This window comes from Giraffa tippelskirchi, chromosome 8 (genome assembly GCF_054371585.1).
Source record: "Giraffa tippelskirchi isolate mGirTip1 chromosome 8, T2T-mGirTip1v1.2.pri, whole genome shotgun sequence".
NCBI classification, from domain to species: domain Eukaryota; kingdom Metazoa; phylum Chordata; class Mammalia; order Artiodactyla; family Giraffidae; genus Giraffa; species Giraffa tippelskirchi.
In genome coordinates this window covers 36,798,207-36,811,809 of record NC_137282.1, presented here as the reverse complement: position 1 = coordinate 36,811,809, position 13,603 = coordinate 36,798,207, and the positions used below count along the sequence as shown (strand labels likewise).

Genomic DNA, 13,603 nt, shown 5'->3' with positions numbered 1-13,603 from the left:
GACTGGAAAAATCAGTTTTCATTCCAATCCCAAAGAAAGGCAATGCCAAAGAATGCTCAAAATACCGCACAATTGCACTCATCTCACACGCAAGCAAAGTAATGCTCAAAATTCTCCAAGCCAGGCTTCAGCAATACGTGAACCTTGAACTTCAAGATGTTTAAGCTGATTTTAGAAAAGGCAGAGGACCAAGAGATCAAATTGCCAACATTCGCTGTATCATCGAAAAAGCAAGAGAGTTCCAGAAAAACATCTATTTTTGCTTTACTGACTATGCCAAAGCCTTTGACTGTGTGGATCACAATAAACTGTGGAAAATTCTTCAAGAGATGGGAATACCAGACCACCTGACCTGCCTCTTGAGAAACCTGTATGCAGGTCAGGAAGCAACAGTTAGTACTGGACATGAAACCACAGACTGGTTCTGAATAGGAAAAGGAGTACGTCAAGGCTGTCTATTGTTACCCTGGTCATTTAAATTATATGTAGAGTACATCATGAGAAATGCTGGGCTGGAAGAAGCACAAACTGGAATCAAGATTGCCAGGAGAAATATCAATAACCTCAGATACACGGATGACACCACCCTTACGGCAGAAAATGAAGAGGAACTAAAAAGCCTCTTGATGAAAGTGAGAGAGGAGAGTGAAAAGTTGGCTTAAAGCCCAACATTCAGAAAACTAAGATCATAGCATCTGGTCCCATCACTTCATGGGAAATGGATGGGGAAACAGTGGAAACAGTGTCAGATATTATTTTGGGGCTCCAAAATCACTACAGATGGTGACTGCAGCCATGAAATTAAAAGATGCTTACTCCTTGGAAGGAAGGTTATGACCAACCTAGACAGCATATTAAAAAGCAGAGACATTACTTTGCCAACAAAGGTCTATCTAGTCAAAGCTATGGTTTTTCCAGTAGTCATGTATGGATGTTAGAGTCAGATAGTGAAGAAAGCTGAGCGCCGAAGAATTGATGCTTTTGAACTGTGGTGTTGGAGAAGACTCTTGAGGGTCCCTTGGACTGAAAGGAGATCCAACCAGTCCATCCTAAAGGAGATCAGTCCTGGGTTTTCATTGGAAGGACTGATGTTGAAGCTGAAACTCCAATACTTTGGCCACCTCATGCAAAGAGTTGACTCATTTGAAAAGACCCTGATGCTGGGAAGGATTGGGGGCAGGAGGAGAAGGGGACGACAGAGGATGAGATGGCTGGATGACATCACCGACTCGATGGACATGAGTTTGGGTAAACTCCGTGAGTTGGTGATGGACAGGGAGGCCTGGCGTGCTGTGATTCATGCGGTCGCAAAGAGTCGGACACGACTGAGCCACTGAACTGAACTGATGACTCTGTTTAGTTCTGCTTGTTCATTTGTTTTGTTTTTTAGATTTCACATATGAGTAAAATCATAAAATATCTGTCTTTCTATGCCTTACCTATTTCATTTAACATAAAATCCTCCAGGTCTACCCATGTTGCCACAGATTGCAAGATTTTATTCTTCTTTTTGACTGAGTAATATTCCATTGTGTGTGTGTGTGTGTGTGTGTATACACACACACACACACACACACACATAAACATACTTATTCATTCATCTGTTTGATGGGCACACTTAGGGTGCATCTTTATCTTGGCTAATGCAAATAATGCTGCAGTGAACATACAGGTGCATATATCTTTTCTAATCAGTGATTTTTGGTTCTTTTAAATACCCATGAGTAGAATTTTGGGATCATACAGTAGTTCTATTTTCAATTTTTGAATAATTCCTATACTGTTTTCCATAGTGGCTGCACCAGTTTACCTTCCTGCCAATACTGCACACAGGTTTCTTCTTCTCAACATTCTTGCCAACACTTTCTGTTTGTTATCATTTTGATAATATACACTCTGATAGGTATAAGGTGATATTTCATTGTGGTTTTAATGTGCATTTCCCTGATGATTAGTAATGTTGAGTATCTTTTCATATGTCTGTTGGCCATCCATATATCATCTTTAAAAAATGACTACTCTAGTCTTTGGTGTAATATTTCCTGCTTTCATAAAAATATAGACAGAAATTTTAGGTACTTCTAAAAGGGTTTTTAATCCAGCATGTCTCAGCGTCTTGTAGTCTGAGGTCCACTAGGATAATGATCTTATTTACTTACATTATTTTCAGATCTTACCAAATGTCTAACCAAGATTCATACTGATATAGCCTGGCTCCACGGATCAAAACACCATCATTTGCTCTGAATATGAAATTAAGAAATTGTGGGACCTAAATCTTACTTTTTTCTTCACTACTAAAGAAATCACTCAGGAGTCAAGGAAAATAAGTATTTGCAACGTGATAAACAGGGAAGTAAATAGGAGAAGAGTTGTATGAACTATAAACATAAAAGTTACCTTGAAATTATCAAAAGCTACTTTAAGTAAATTAAAAAAGGATCCCATTTAGATGAGGGAGGGAACTCATACAGCCATAGGACAAAGGAAATAACATGTCTTTGGGCTCAAAAGAAATTATGCTGAACTTCACCACTAGGATCAGAAGAGAAGAAATAATATAAAAATATTTATGACCAAACTGCCATGCTTGATAAAGTTCTTGCTCCCAAAGGTCATTTAATTCACACAATAATAATTATTTTAAAAGCACAGTAAGAATGCAGCAAAGTAAGGGGATGTTTTTTATGAGTACTTTTTAATAGACAGCTGGTAGAGCAATGCCAAAGACTGTTCAAACTACCACACACTTGCACTCATTTCACATGCTAGAAAGACTATGCTCAAAATCCTTCAAGCTAGGCTTCAACAGTATATGAACCAAGAAGTTCCAGATGCTGAGAACTTCCAGATGTGCAAGCTGGATTTAGAAAAGGTAGAGGAACCAGAGATCAAATTACCAACATCCATTGGATCATAGAAAAAGCTAGAGAATTCCAGAAAAACATCTACTGCTTTATTGACTACGCCAAAGCCTTTGACTGTGTGGATCACAATAAAATGTGGAAAATTCTTCAAGACATGGGAATACCAGACCACCTTACCTGCCTCCTGAGAAATCTGTATTCATGTCAAGAAGTTAGAACTGGACATGAAACAGCAGACTGGTTCCAAATCGGAAAAGGTATACAAGGCTGCATATTGTCACCCTGCTTATTTAACTTATATGCAGAGTACATCATGCAAAATGCTGGGCTGGATGAAGCACAAGCTGGAATCAAGATTGCAGGGAGAAATATCAATAACCTCAGATATGCAGATGACACCACCCTTATGACAGAAAGCAAAAAGGAATTAAAGAATCTCTTGATGAAGGTGAAAGAGGAGAGTGACAAATCTGGCTTAAAAGTCAGCATCCAAAAAACTAAGATCATGGCATCCAGTCCCATTACTTCAGAGCAAATAGATGGGGAAAAAATGGAAAGAGTGACAAACTTTATTTTCTTGGGTTCCAAATCAACGTATATGGAGATTGAAGCCATGAAATTAAAAGATGCTTTTCCTTAGAAGAAAAGCAATGACAAACCTAGACAGCATATTAAAAAGCAGAGACATTACTTTGCCTACAAAGGTATGTATAGTCAAAGTTACAGCTTTTCCAGTAGTCATGTATGGATGTGAGAGTTGGACTATAAAAAAAGGCTGAGTAGCAAAGAATTGATGCCTTCAAACTGTGGTGCTGGAGAAGACTCTTGAGATTCTCTTGGACTGCAAGGAGATCAAATCAGTCAATCCTAAAGGAAATCAACCCTGAATATTCATTGGAAGGACTGATGCTGAAGCTGAAGTTCCCAAACTTTGGCCACCTGATGCGAACAGTGGACTCATTGCAAAAGACCCTGATGCTGGAAACACTGAAGGCAGGAGGAGAAGGGGACAATAGAGGATGAGATGGGTGGATGGCATCACTGATTCAATGGACATGAGTTTGAGCAAACTCCGGGAGATGGTGAAGGACAGGGAAGTCTGGCGCGCTACAGTGCATGGACACGAGTAGGACATGACTGAGCAGCTGAACAAGAAGAACAAGATGACATCAGGTAAGGATTTGGAGCAAGTCTAAATATAGTCATGGACAGACAGCAAAGTGTAAAAACAAAACATTTTTCATGCTAGCATGGAGGTTTATTTACAGTCCAAGTAGGACTCCGATTTACCAGAAAAAAGGGGGTCCACCTAAAAATATAATTTTGCCACCTTCACAAGGTTCTAAAATTATTTCAAGCTTTAATTACAAAATCTAGAAAAAGAAGTTTCTATAGAATAATGGAATTCTGTTCTGTTCAATGGGGCCACCCTAAATATGCCTCATATATTTCTCAGCTAGTGCCCAACAAGGGTGAAATAGAATATTTTTAGGTTAAAAATGGTATTTAGTGGATGTAAAGATAACCTTTTCTTAACAGCATAGTTTGGCATACATTTGTTTTTAATTTAAAACAAGTTAAAATTAATTTTGTCTTAAAAGTTTCATGCCATTTTTGGGGATGATTGGAGCTACCCTGGAGGGTAATGAAACTGGAGTTGAGAATCAGTTTTAGTCTTCAGAGAGAAAGAAACAATTTCCATAATTTCAAAATCATTTCATTAATGGGTATATATGGTCTGAATTTTCAAATCTAGGGAGCTGACCATATGCTCCCTCTCCTTTGAAAGAAATAGTGGCAAACTGCCACCATTTGACATGGAAAGAACTGGAAATGTATAGTAACAAGAATTATAACTATGAATATGAGTTCATTATGCATATTTCCTAATATAAATGTGTCATCTCTGTAGTAATTGCAAACTTTTTTTCCCCTAAAGTTACAGAGTAATGTAGCCTATCTTGTAGTAACCAACAGGTCAGGCAGAAGCTGAGTGCAATCAAGAGAGAAAGACTAGAAAAATAAAATGCATTGCAAAATAGGCACTATAATCTACTGGAAAGAGTTGCTCCACAATATATGAACATTGCCTGTGATTTTTATTGTGTGAATTGTTAATAAGACATCAAGTTCCAGTGGCAGCATATTCACTAGGGACTAGATTCACTTCCTAGGTTCAAATGAACAGCACAGTCTTACCGATTTCTAGAGAAAGATATATGACCTTGTCAAAAACACAGCGTATTGTGTTTAAATCATGTATTAAAATAAATCCAGAAGTCACAGTAAAAAAAAAATTACCTGTAATCATGCAAAGAAAAACACATATAATCTGTGCACTAAAAAATACATTGTTTTCCAAAACAAAACAAAACAAAACAAAATGCGCTCTAGTTAACATTTTTGTATTAAGCCATTTTAAAAGCATTCTTACCTAGAATTCATGGCATTCAAACCAACTTTCACACCTGATCTGAAAAAGCTCACAGCATCCCTTGGTGTTCAGGAAGGTAAAATTATATTCTTTTTACTCTTTTATAAAGAAGGAGCCAGTGAGCAGAGAGCTTATGTGGGTTATCCCAAGTCACAAGGCAGATAAGTGGTAGACCCAGGAATCAAACCTCTAATGACCAGTGCTGTCACAGAAAGGGGTTGTCAAGCAGACAAGTGGTCTAATGCACACTTTCACCTTCCAACATGTCTAAAACATGCTTGGTGAGGGCAAACAGAGCCCTAACTCATTCTTACAGGTGCACGGTAATAAGCCTAAAACGAATTAAAAGGCATATCATGCCATGGCCTTGGGAAAAAACATCCTCTCTCATTGCCATTACAGTGAGAGACGAAATCATATCAAAGTAAGCTAGACAGTTAAAAGGGAATAGGAAATAAAAAGGAAGTGGCCAAGCGGTGCTGGTGGCAGCTGTCTGAAAGGGAACATCAGCAGGATCAAATAACAGAACTTTCTTAGTTGATTCTTAAAAGCACAAACTGAAAAAAAAAAAAAGCATATACACACCGTTATGCTGAATCTAAATATACATCCACACACACTCAATTTAGTTTTAGAAGGTATAATGGCGAGCCTCTCACAGGCAGGCCAGATTAAGCACCAAAACCAAATGTCTTTGAAGTCAGCATAGATAGTCACTTACATGGCCTAGTTTGAGATGAGCTGAAAGCTCAAATCTCTTCATGCCTGGTATGGGGCCTGAAATCCCCTCCAGAAAAGCCATTTCTGAGGATTCAGGCTTAAATGCAAACATGTGACAAAGGAGGGATAATTCTAATCTAGAGTTACCCAGTAATACAATAGTTTAAGGGAATATCTGGGAAAGAATCAGACATTATAAAGAACACAGAAGGGAAAAAGGTGAGGAAGACTTCAAAGGAATTTACTGTGCCTAAAAAGGGTGAGCCTTGCCACTGGGAAGCTCAGGAAATTGCTTTGTCAATTTATGAAGCCTGGAGAGCAACCTGCTAGATGGTATAATAATGAATTTTTATGATCTCAAAAGGTTCCAAAGCAGCATATTAAGTAGTTGGTCTAACCATATGCAGTTGGTTACCTGACTAAACTCTTTCAGCGATTTTATTCCCCTTCACCCTTCCCCTCCACCCTCTCACCCCCTTGGCAAAGCCATTACACATCTGGAGCCTGCCTACCTGCCAGACTTCACCTCCTACCTTTCTCCTCTGCACAATACCCAACCCCTACATACATAAGAAAAGTGAAAGTGTTAGTCACTCAGTCATGTCCAAATCTTTACAACCCGTGGACTGTAGCATGCCAGGCTCCTGTCCATGGGATTCTCCAGGCTACCCAATGGCTATCCAATCCAGTATTCTGAATACTGGAGTGGAAAGCCATTCCCTTCTCCAGGGGATCTACCTGACCCAGGGATCGAACCCAGGTCTCTTTCATTCCAGGCAGAAGTTTTAGTGTCTGAGACATCACTTTGCTTACAAAGCGATATAGTCAAAACTATGGTTTTTCCAGCAGTCATGTACGGATGTGAGAGTTGGACCATAAAGAAGGCTGAGCACCAAAGAATTGATGCTTTCAAACTGTGGTGTTGGCACAGACTCTTGAGAGTCCCTTGGAATGCAAGGAGTCAATCCTAAAGGAAATCAACCCTGACTATTCACTGGAAGGACTGACGCTGAAGCTGAAGCTGAAGCTCCAATACTTTGGCCACCTAATTCGAAGTGCCAGCTAATTGGAAAGGACCTTGATGTTGGGAAAGATTGAGGGCAAGAGGAGAAGGGGATGACAAAGGATGAGATGGCTGGATGGCATCACCAACTCAACGGACATGAGTTTGAGCAAACTCCAGGAGATAGTGAAGGACAGGGAAGCCAGGCGTGCTGCAGTCCATGAGGTCACAAAACACTGGACACAACTTAGCAACTGAACAACAACAACACATACATATACGCCATATTCCAGCTGCACTAAATTTTGTGAAAATAGCATATTTTCTTATCTCTAGAATCTTTCATCCATAGTTCCTTCTGTATGGAATTGATGTGCAAAAAACATGCATTTGGCAACTCATACTGATTGTTAGAGACTCAACTCGAAGCATTCCTCCTGGAAGCCTCACCCAAGCTAGAGAACATGACCTTTCTACATGTTCCAAGTACACTATATACATACAGATCCCAGTTAGAACTTTAGTAAACAAAATACTTCACAAAAGTGAACAAAAACAATTACAGAACAGATACACTCTAATCAATATACCAACTAACTTGCATAGCTAAAAACACACAAATAGAACCCAAAAGGTGTTTCAAATAAAAGCAATACAGCATCCCATAATTCAGAAAATCAAAGTAAAAGAGTTCAGTGTTAGAAGCAGAATCAAAATGCTTGCAAAGGATCTGCATACAAGTAAATTCCTTCTTTTGTTCTTAATATATTCCCAGAACTCATACTGGCCCCAGTGACAATAGAAAGAAAAATGCAACGTGAAACCTAAACTTTGAAAAACATAAGGTTTTGTGCACCTATTGTGCTAATTTTTTTTCCCTAGAATAGCATATTTAGCCCACTAGTTCCTCAAAAAAAAAAAAAGAAGGCGATTATTGTGACCTTTAAATGAAAGTACTGGCCTGAAGCTGGACCTCTAACTTGAAAATAAATACACCAATAGAGTCAAGAACAAATAGTAATTCACATTAAAAATAATTAGCTAGAACAGCTGGGTTATCAAAGTGACCCTTTCTTCAGAAATGAATCTGAGAAAATGCAAAATATTGTAAATTGCTTAATTATACTTTTGGTTCTCTAAATAGTTGTGTGTTCTTTTATTTCAACTTATTATTCTTCATGATGGTCGTCTTTTTTCTATACTTTGTAGAATACCCTATGTACCTAGGAAAAGGCTGTTACTTGGAAATTAGTGATTAATGATCACTCATTCATTATAATTGATTCTGATTATAGAGAATGACACAGAGAAATAAAGTACAATGACCTGATTTTCATTTCTGACTCTGAATTTGACCATCCACAGTCATTTGATTTAACTAGAATTCTAGTTAACCTATTTTTGAAGTATAGAAAGGATAGATGAATTGCAACCAACAACTGAAATAAAAGTATATCAGTAAAAGTGTAAGAAGACTCATTAATACTGATGCTTGCTACATTTGAAATATACATGTCTATGAAGGAGACTCTTTTTAGAAGTATCAATACACTCTTCTATAAAATAAAATATTTCCACTTGACTGATAGTAAATGGCACTGCCAATATACATGAGAAACAAAAGTTCCCAAAATTTTGTTATGAAGGATGAAGAGATTTAGCTACTGAATGACCTTCACTCACTGGAAACTGTGAATATCTCTGCTTTTCAAGTAGTTTTTTATATCTAGAGACACCATCCAAGTTGGAATTAATAGCCTGAACTTAGGCATGATTTAATCACAATGTCCTTGGTGCCTAGTCCAGCATTTCAATTTAAGAATTGAAATCCAGTTTCTGCATTTTAAAAAATCAAATCTATTCTCTACAGAATATTTTTACAAAACATCTTGGCACCTGCAATGTTGAAAATAGATCTAGTCCTATTTAAGAGAAAGTAACAGCAAATCAGGGATTTGTACAATGGCAGTAAAATTCAGTTAAGTGTGGTTGTGCCAGGTTTTAGTCTAGAGACAGGGGTTTTTATAGCACATTATAAACTCCTGAAACGGGAGGTTATTAGAGGATCAGTTCCCTAACTATGTGGTTCTAGCAGGCTCTGCTCTGTTGCACTCTTTATTCTCCTGCTGGGAGCTCTGTCTTCTGAGGTGCAGAGCACATCCATCAGCCTTTTTCAGCTGTTAAGGTACTTCGTTTATTCTAGTGTTCCCTTCATCTTATTCCCCTGCCTCTGTCCCCATGGACCTCAGAGATCTACAGTTCTCTTTGGCCTCTTAACAGGCATAATAGATCACCAGCTGAACCATCATCACACAGCCCTTCTTGCAGGAAATTATTCCTCTCCTGCTTCAAATGTTCCTTCCTTTCACTTGGTGAATCCCTTTGCTGCTGTTCTTACTATGTAGTTGCCTATATGCAAAGACATAAAACTTGGTCAAAGTGCTCACTTTCCTTTTGAAGTTCTCTCAAGTATTACAGGTCCTTCGATCTTTGCCAACAGAAAAAGTATATATATATAAAATGTGAAAATACTTGCTCAAGAAAAGTAAGTGCTAATATCATTCCATCTCTATTATTTTGCCCCTAACAGATTATTATTCAACCATTTGAAAATTGAGCTCTATTGTCTTAGTATTAGAGCCCTCTCACGTTGAAAGCACTTCCCTAAATACAATGTTCTGTTTTAGTAAACAAGAAAGCTACTAAATTTTATGAACAATTAGAGAAAATAAAAGGTAGCAAAATTCACAAAAAAGAGGTAATCTCAAAACCCTTGAGATTGTTCATCATCTTTCTATTCTAACGTCTATTTCTGTCCCACACTGTTTTTGTTAATGAACAATGTGCTGTACAGACTAATACCTCCTGAAAAATCGTCAGAACAATTGACCCTTGAACAATCTGGGGTTTAAGGGGGCTGACTCTGTTTGCAATTAAAAATCCATGTATGGTCTTCTCTATCCCCAGTTCCTCCATATCTGCTGTCCAGTATTTGTGGATTCAACCAACAGTGCAGCATGTAGTACTGTAGAATTTACTACTGAAAGGAAATCTTAGTATAAAAGAATGCTTGTAGTTCAAACCTGTGTTTTCAATGGTCAACTGCATGTGCTAGTGGAGACACCACTAGATGGCTGGCTAGAAGACATGAACTTCAGTCTCAGTGCTTAGTCACTCAGTCATGTCCGACTCTTTGTGACCCCATGAACAGCAGCCCACCAAGCTCCTCTGTTCATGGGATTCTCCAGGCAAGAATACTGGAGTGGGTTGCCATTTCCTTCTCCACCAGTCTCAGATCTGTGCTGATTAATCAGTTGGCTTTGTGTAAGTCACTTAAATTCTTGGGGCCTCAGTTTCCTCATCTATATTAACAGCAAGTTAGAGTAGATCACTGTGATTCTTTTGAAGTCTACTGCTCTAGCCGAAAATTTAGACTAGCTTCTCCTTTTTTCATTGTTCAACTCTTATCCATTCTTTGGGCTTCCCAGTTGGTTCAGTTGAGTTCAGACACTCAGTCGTGTCTGATTCTTTGCGACCCCATGAACCACAGCACGCCAGGCCTCCCTGTCCATCACCAACTCCCAGAGTCCACCCAAACCCAAGTCCATTGAGTCGGTGATGCCATCCAACCATCTCATCCTCAGTCATCCCCTTCTCCTCCTGCCCTCAATCTTTCCCAGCATCAGGGTGGTAAAGATCCCACCTGCCAATGCAGGAGACGTAAGAGGCACATTCAATCCCTATGTCAGGAAGATCTCCCAGAGAAGGAAATGGCAACTCACTCACTTTATTACCCTCTTTCACACATACACACAATTATATTAGAAAAATCATGTACAAGAAAATAGTCCTTACATATTGCTTACAGATAATTTGTATCTTTTACTTCATTTTTTCAAAATAGAAATAGTTTGTTGTTTATTATACTTATCAATTTTTATCATAAGATAACTAGAAAATGTAGAAATGGCTAAAGGAAAAATAAAAGTGGGCATCACTGGTAGCAGTGTGGTGAAGAGTCTGTCTGCTAGTGCAGGAGACACAGGTTTGATCCCTGGTCTGGGAGGATCCCACATGCCACAGAGCTACTGAGCCCATGCACCACAACTACTGAGCCTGTGCTATGAAGCCCGCACACCTAGAGCTTATGCTCCACAACAAAAGTCACAGCAATGAGAAGCCCATGCACTGCAACTAGAGAGTAGCCCCCACTTGCCACAATCAGCGAAACCTGTACATCAAGGAAAACCCAGCATAGCCAAAAATAAACTTAAAAATATTTTTTAAAAAAGAAAAGAAAAATAAATGTCATTCAAGATGTTACCAGTCAGATAAAATCACCATTCACATTTTAGAGCATAATCTTCCCAACTTTTTCTAAATGCAATTTTTTTCTTACAAATATTAGATGTTATTCATATTATTTTATACCCAATTATTTAACTAAATATATAAATATTATATTGAACTAAATATGAATATTCATAGTATTCTATACCCTGATTTTTCAATTAAAAATATATCACAGATCTCTTTTGATATCAATAGATAGATAGATATCTGCCTTCTCATGGAAGTAGTATTCCACTTTATAAATGTACATGAAACATTTAACATCCCCAGTTTATGAATATCTAGTACTTTCCTATTTTTTCTATTAAAAGTAATACTGAAATCTTCATCCCTGTGTGATTTATGTGTTTGTTGAACTATTTTATGATAAAAAATTCCTGGAAGTGGAATTTTTTGGTCAAAGGGCATTTTAAAGAATTTTGGTATATAATGCCAAATAACTCTCCAGAAAAACTAATCCAATTTTGAATCCAACCAGAATGGTATAAAGTAAACTCCCACACACATACATAGACATACACCCTGGTTTACCTCGGACATTGTTAATTGCTTTAATTTCTGCTAATTTTGTTGTAATGTGAATTCATTTGCAAATGCAATTAAACATCTTTTCATATGCTAGGAAGCCATTTTCATGTCTTCTGTGAATTTTTTCTTTACATACTTTTTATTTCTTGTATTTTGTGAGCATTTTTCAAGATAACTATTTGTCTATATCATTACAGCTATAGAGAAATTTTTGTGTGTTCAATTTTGCAATAGTTCTATCTGCCTGGATTTGGAGCCCTACTTAGATGTGTTTCATATAGATCAAGATTATAAAAATAGTCCACTATATTTACTTTTATTCTTTTTCATTTTTTCATATTAAAACAGTTAATACCTTTGGAATTCAATTAGTGTGAAGTGTAATTTTTTAAATCACTCAGTAGACTTTCCCAACAAATTTATCATTTATCTTTTCTTCCATTGTATTAAAATTCCACTGTCATCACAAACTGAAGTAATATGCTTGTTTGGATCTATTTTTGGAGCTACTAGTCTATTGTGTTAGTCTGTGCACCCCTATACCTACACCACACTCTCAACTAATGCTATTAATTTTGCAAGATTCTTTCAGCCCCTCTGAACCTCAGATCTTCATCTGCAAGATGGAGCTAAAACAACCTATGTGTAGTAGGCATCTGACATGTTCTTTGGCCATCCATCACTAGAAAACTGTCCCTAAACTTGGAGAACTTCTCACCTAAAAATTCTTGTGAGAGGCACTGCTGTTCTACAGACAACTAATAACACCAAATACTCACTCTTCCACCGTCTTCTGAAGCAAAGCTCAGTCAAGAGCCGGATTCTACCAGTGGCAGGCACACAACTCAGTTTTGAATCGGTAGCTGAAACAAGGAAAAGGGTCCATGAGGAAGAATATCTGGCTGTGAAGGCAGCTTCCACAGTTGCTGGAGTAGCAGCAGCAGTAGTGTCTATGATATAAACCCAGGGTAAGGAACAGTGGTATCCTCCTGGTAGCATGTTTTCCAGGTATCCCAGGGATTCCAGAAGGCTCTCAATATCCTTTCCTGCTTAAGCCAAGTAAAGTTGGTTTCTATTGTTTGCAACTGAAAATCCTACCATACACAACCAACCTTGGCTGTTTGAGCAACGAAACGAGAAAACGCCTGCATTCTCAGCATTTTCTCTTTTTCTTTTTGACTCCCCTTTCTACACCCTGATCTGTCCACCAAAAAGGCAACTGAAAATGAACTGCATGCATCAATGAGTTTCCTTCTCTTCTGGTTTCCAGGTGAGTTCAGCCAATACAAAGCCTCAGCATGAGGCGTGATGGAGAAAGGAGAGTTGGGTGAAAGTATTCACACATTCCCCTAGTTCTTTCTCTAAAAGCTTACTGTCCACTGACTGTTTCCCTCTATTGATTTGGAACTCCTGACAGTCAGTCCTCTGATTTCTATTTTCCCCACAGATCCGAGAGTCATGAAAGTATTCTAATTCTACTCTTACTATTCCTGAGGTAACATAATTCCTTACAGCTTTTCTATATAATAGCCACACATTTTTTAATTGTCCTACTATTAATTCCTTCCCAAATTTTCAGTTTTAGTATGCTTTCTGCTTCTTGCTTAGGTCCTAATATACAAGCAAAAGCTCCTACTACAGTGCCTGGATTATAAGAGAGTTCAAGAAATTTTCCATGAGTGAAAATACCAACTGTTT

General features: G+C 38.0%; 1 protein-coding gene across 9 annotated transcripts in view; it reads right to left on the bottom strand.

Annotated features, from left to right (window-relative positions):
• LOC145518862 (uncharacterized) overlaps nucleotides 1-13,603 on the bottom strand; it is a 1,117,244-nt gene that overhangs the window by 1,044,762 nt on the left and 58,879 nt on the right. For 6 of the 9 annotated variants that reach the window (XR_014063350.1, XR_014063354.1, XR_014063352.1 and 3 more), the window contains one exon: nucleotides 12,685-12,768. The exons of the other annotated variants lie outside the window; for them this stretch is intronic. The gene's annotated coding sequence lies outside the window, so the exon portion shown is untranslated. The remainder of the gene's footprint in view (nucleotides 1-12,684; nucleotides 12,769-13,603) is intronic. 9 annotated transcript variants of the gene reach the window in all.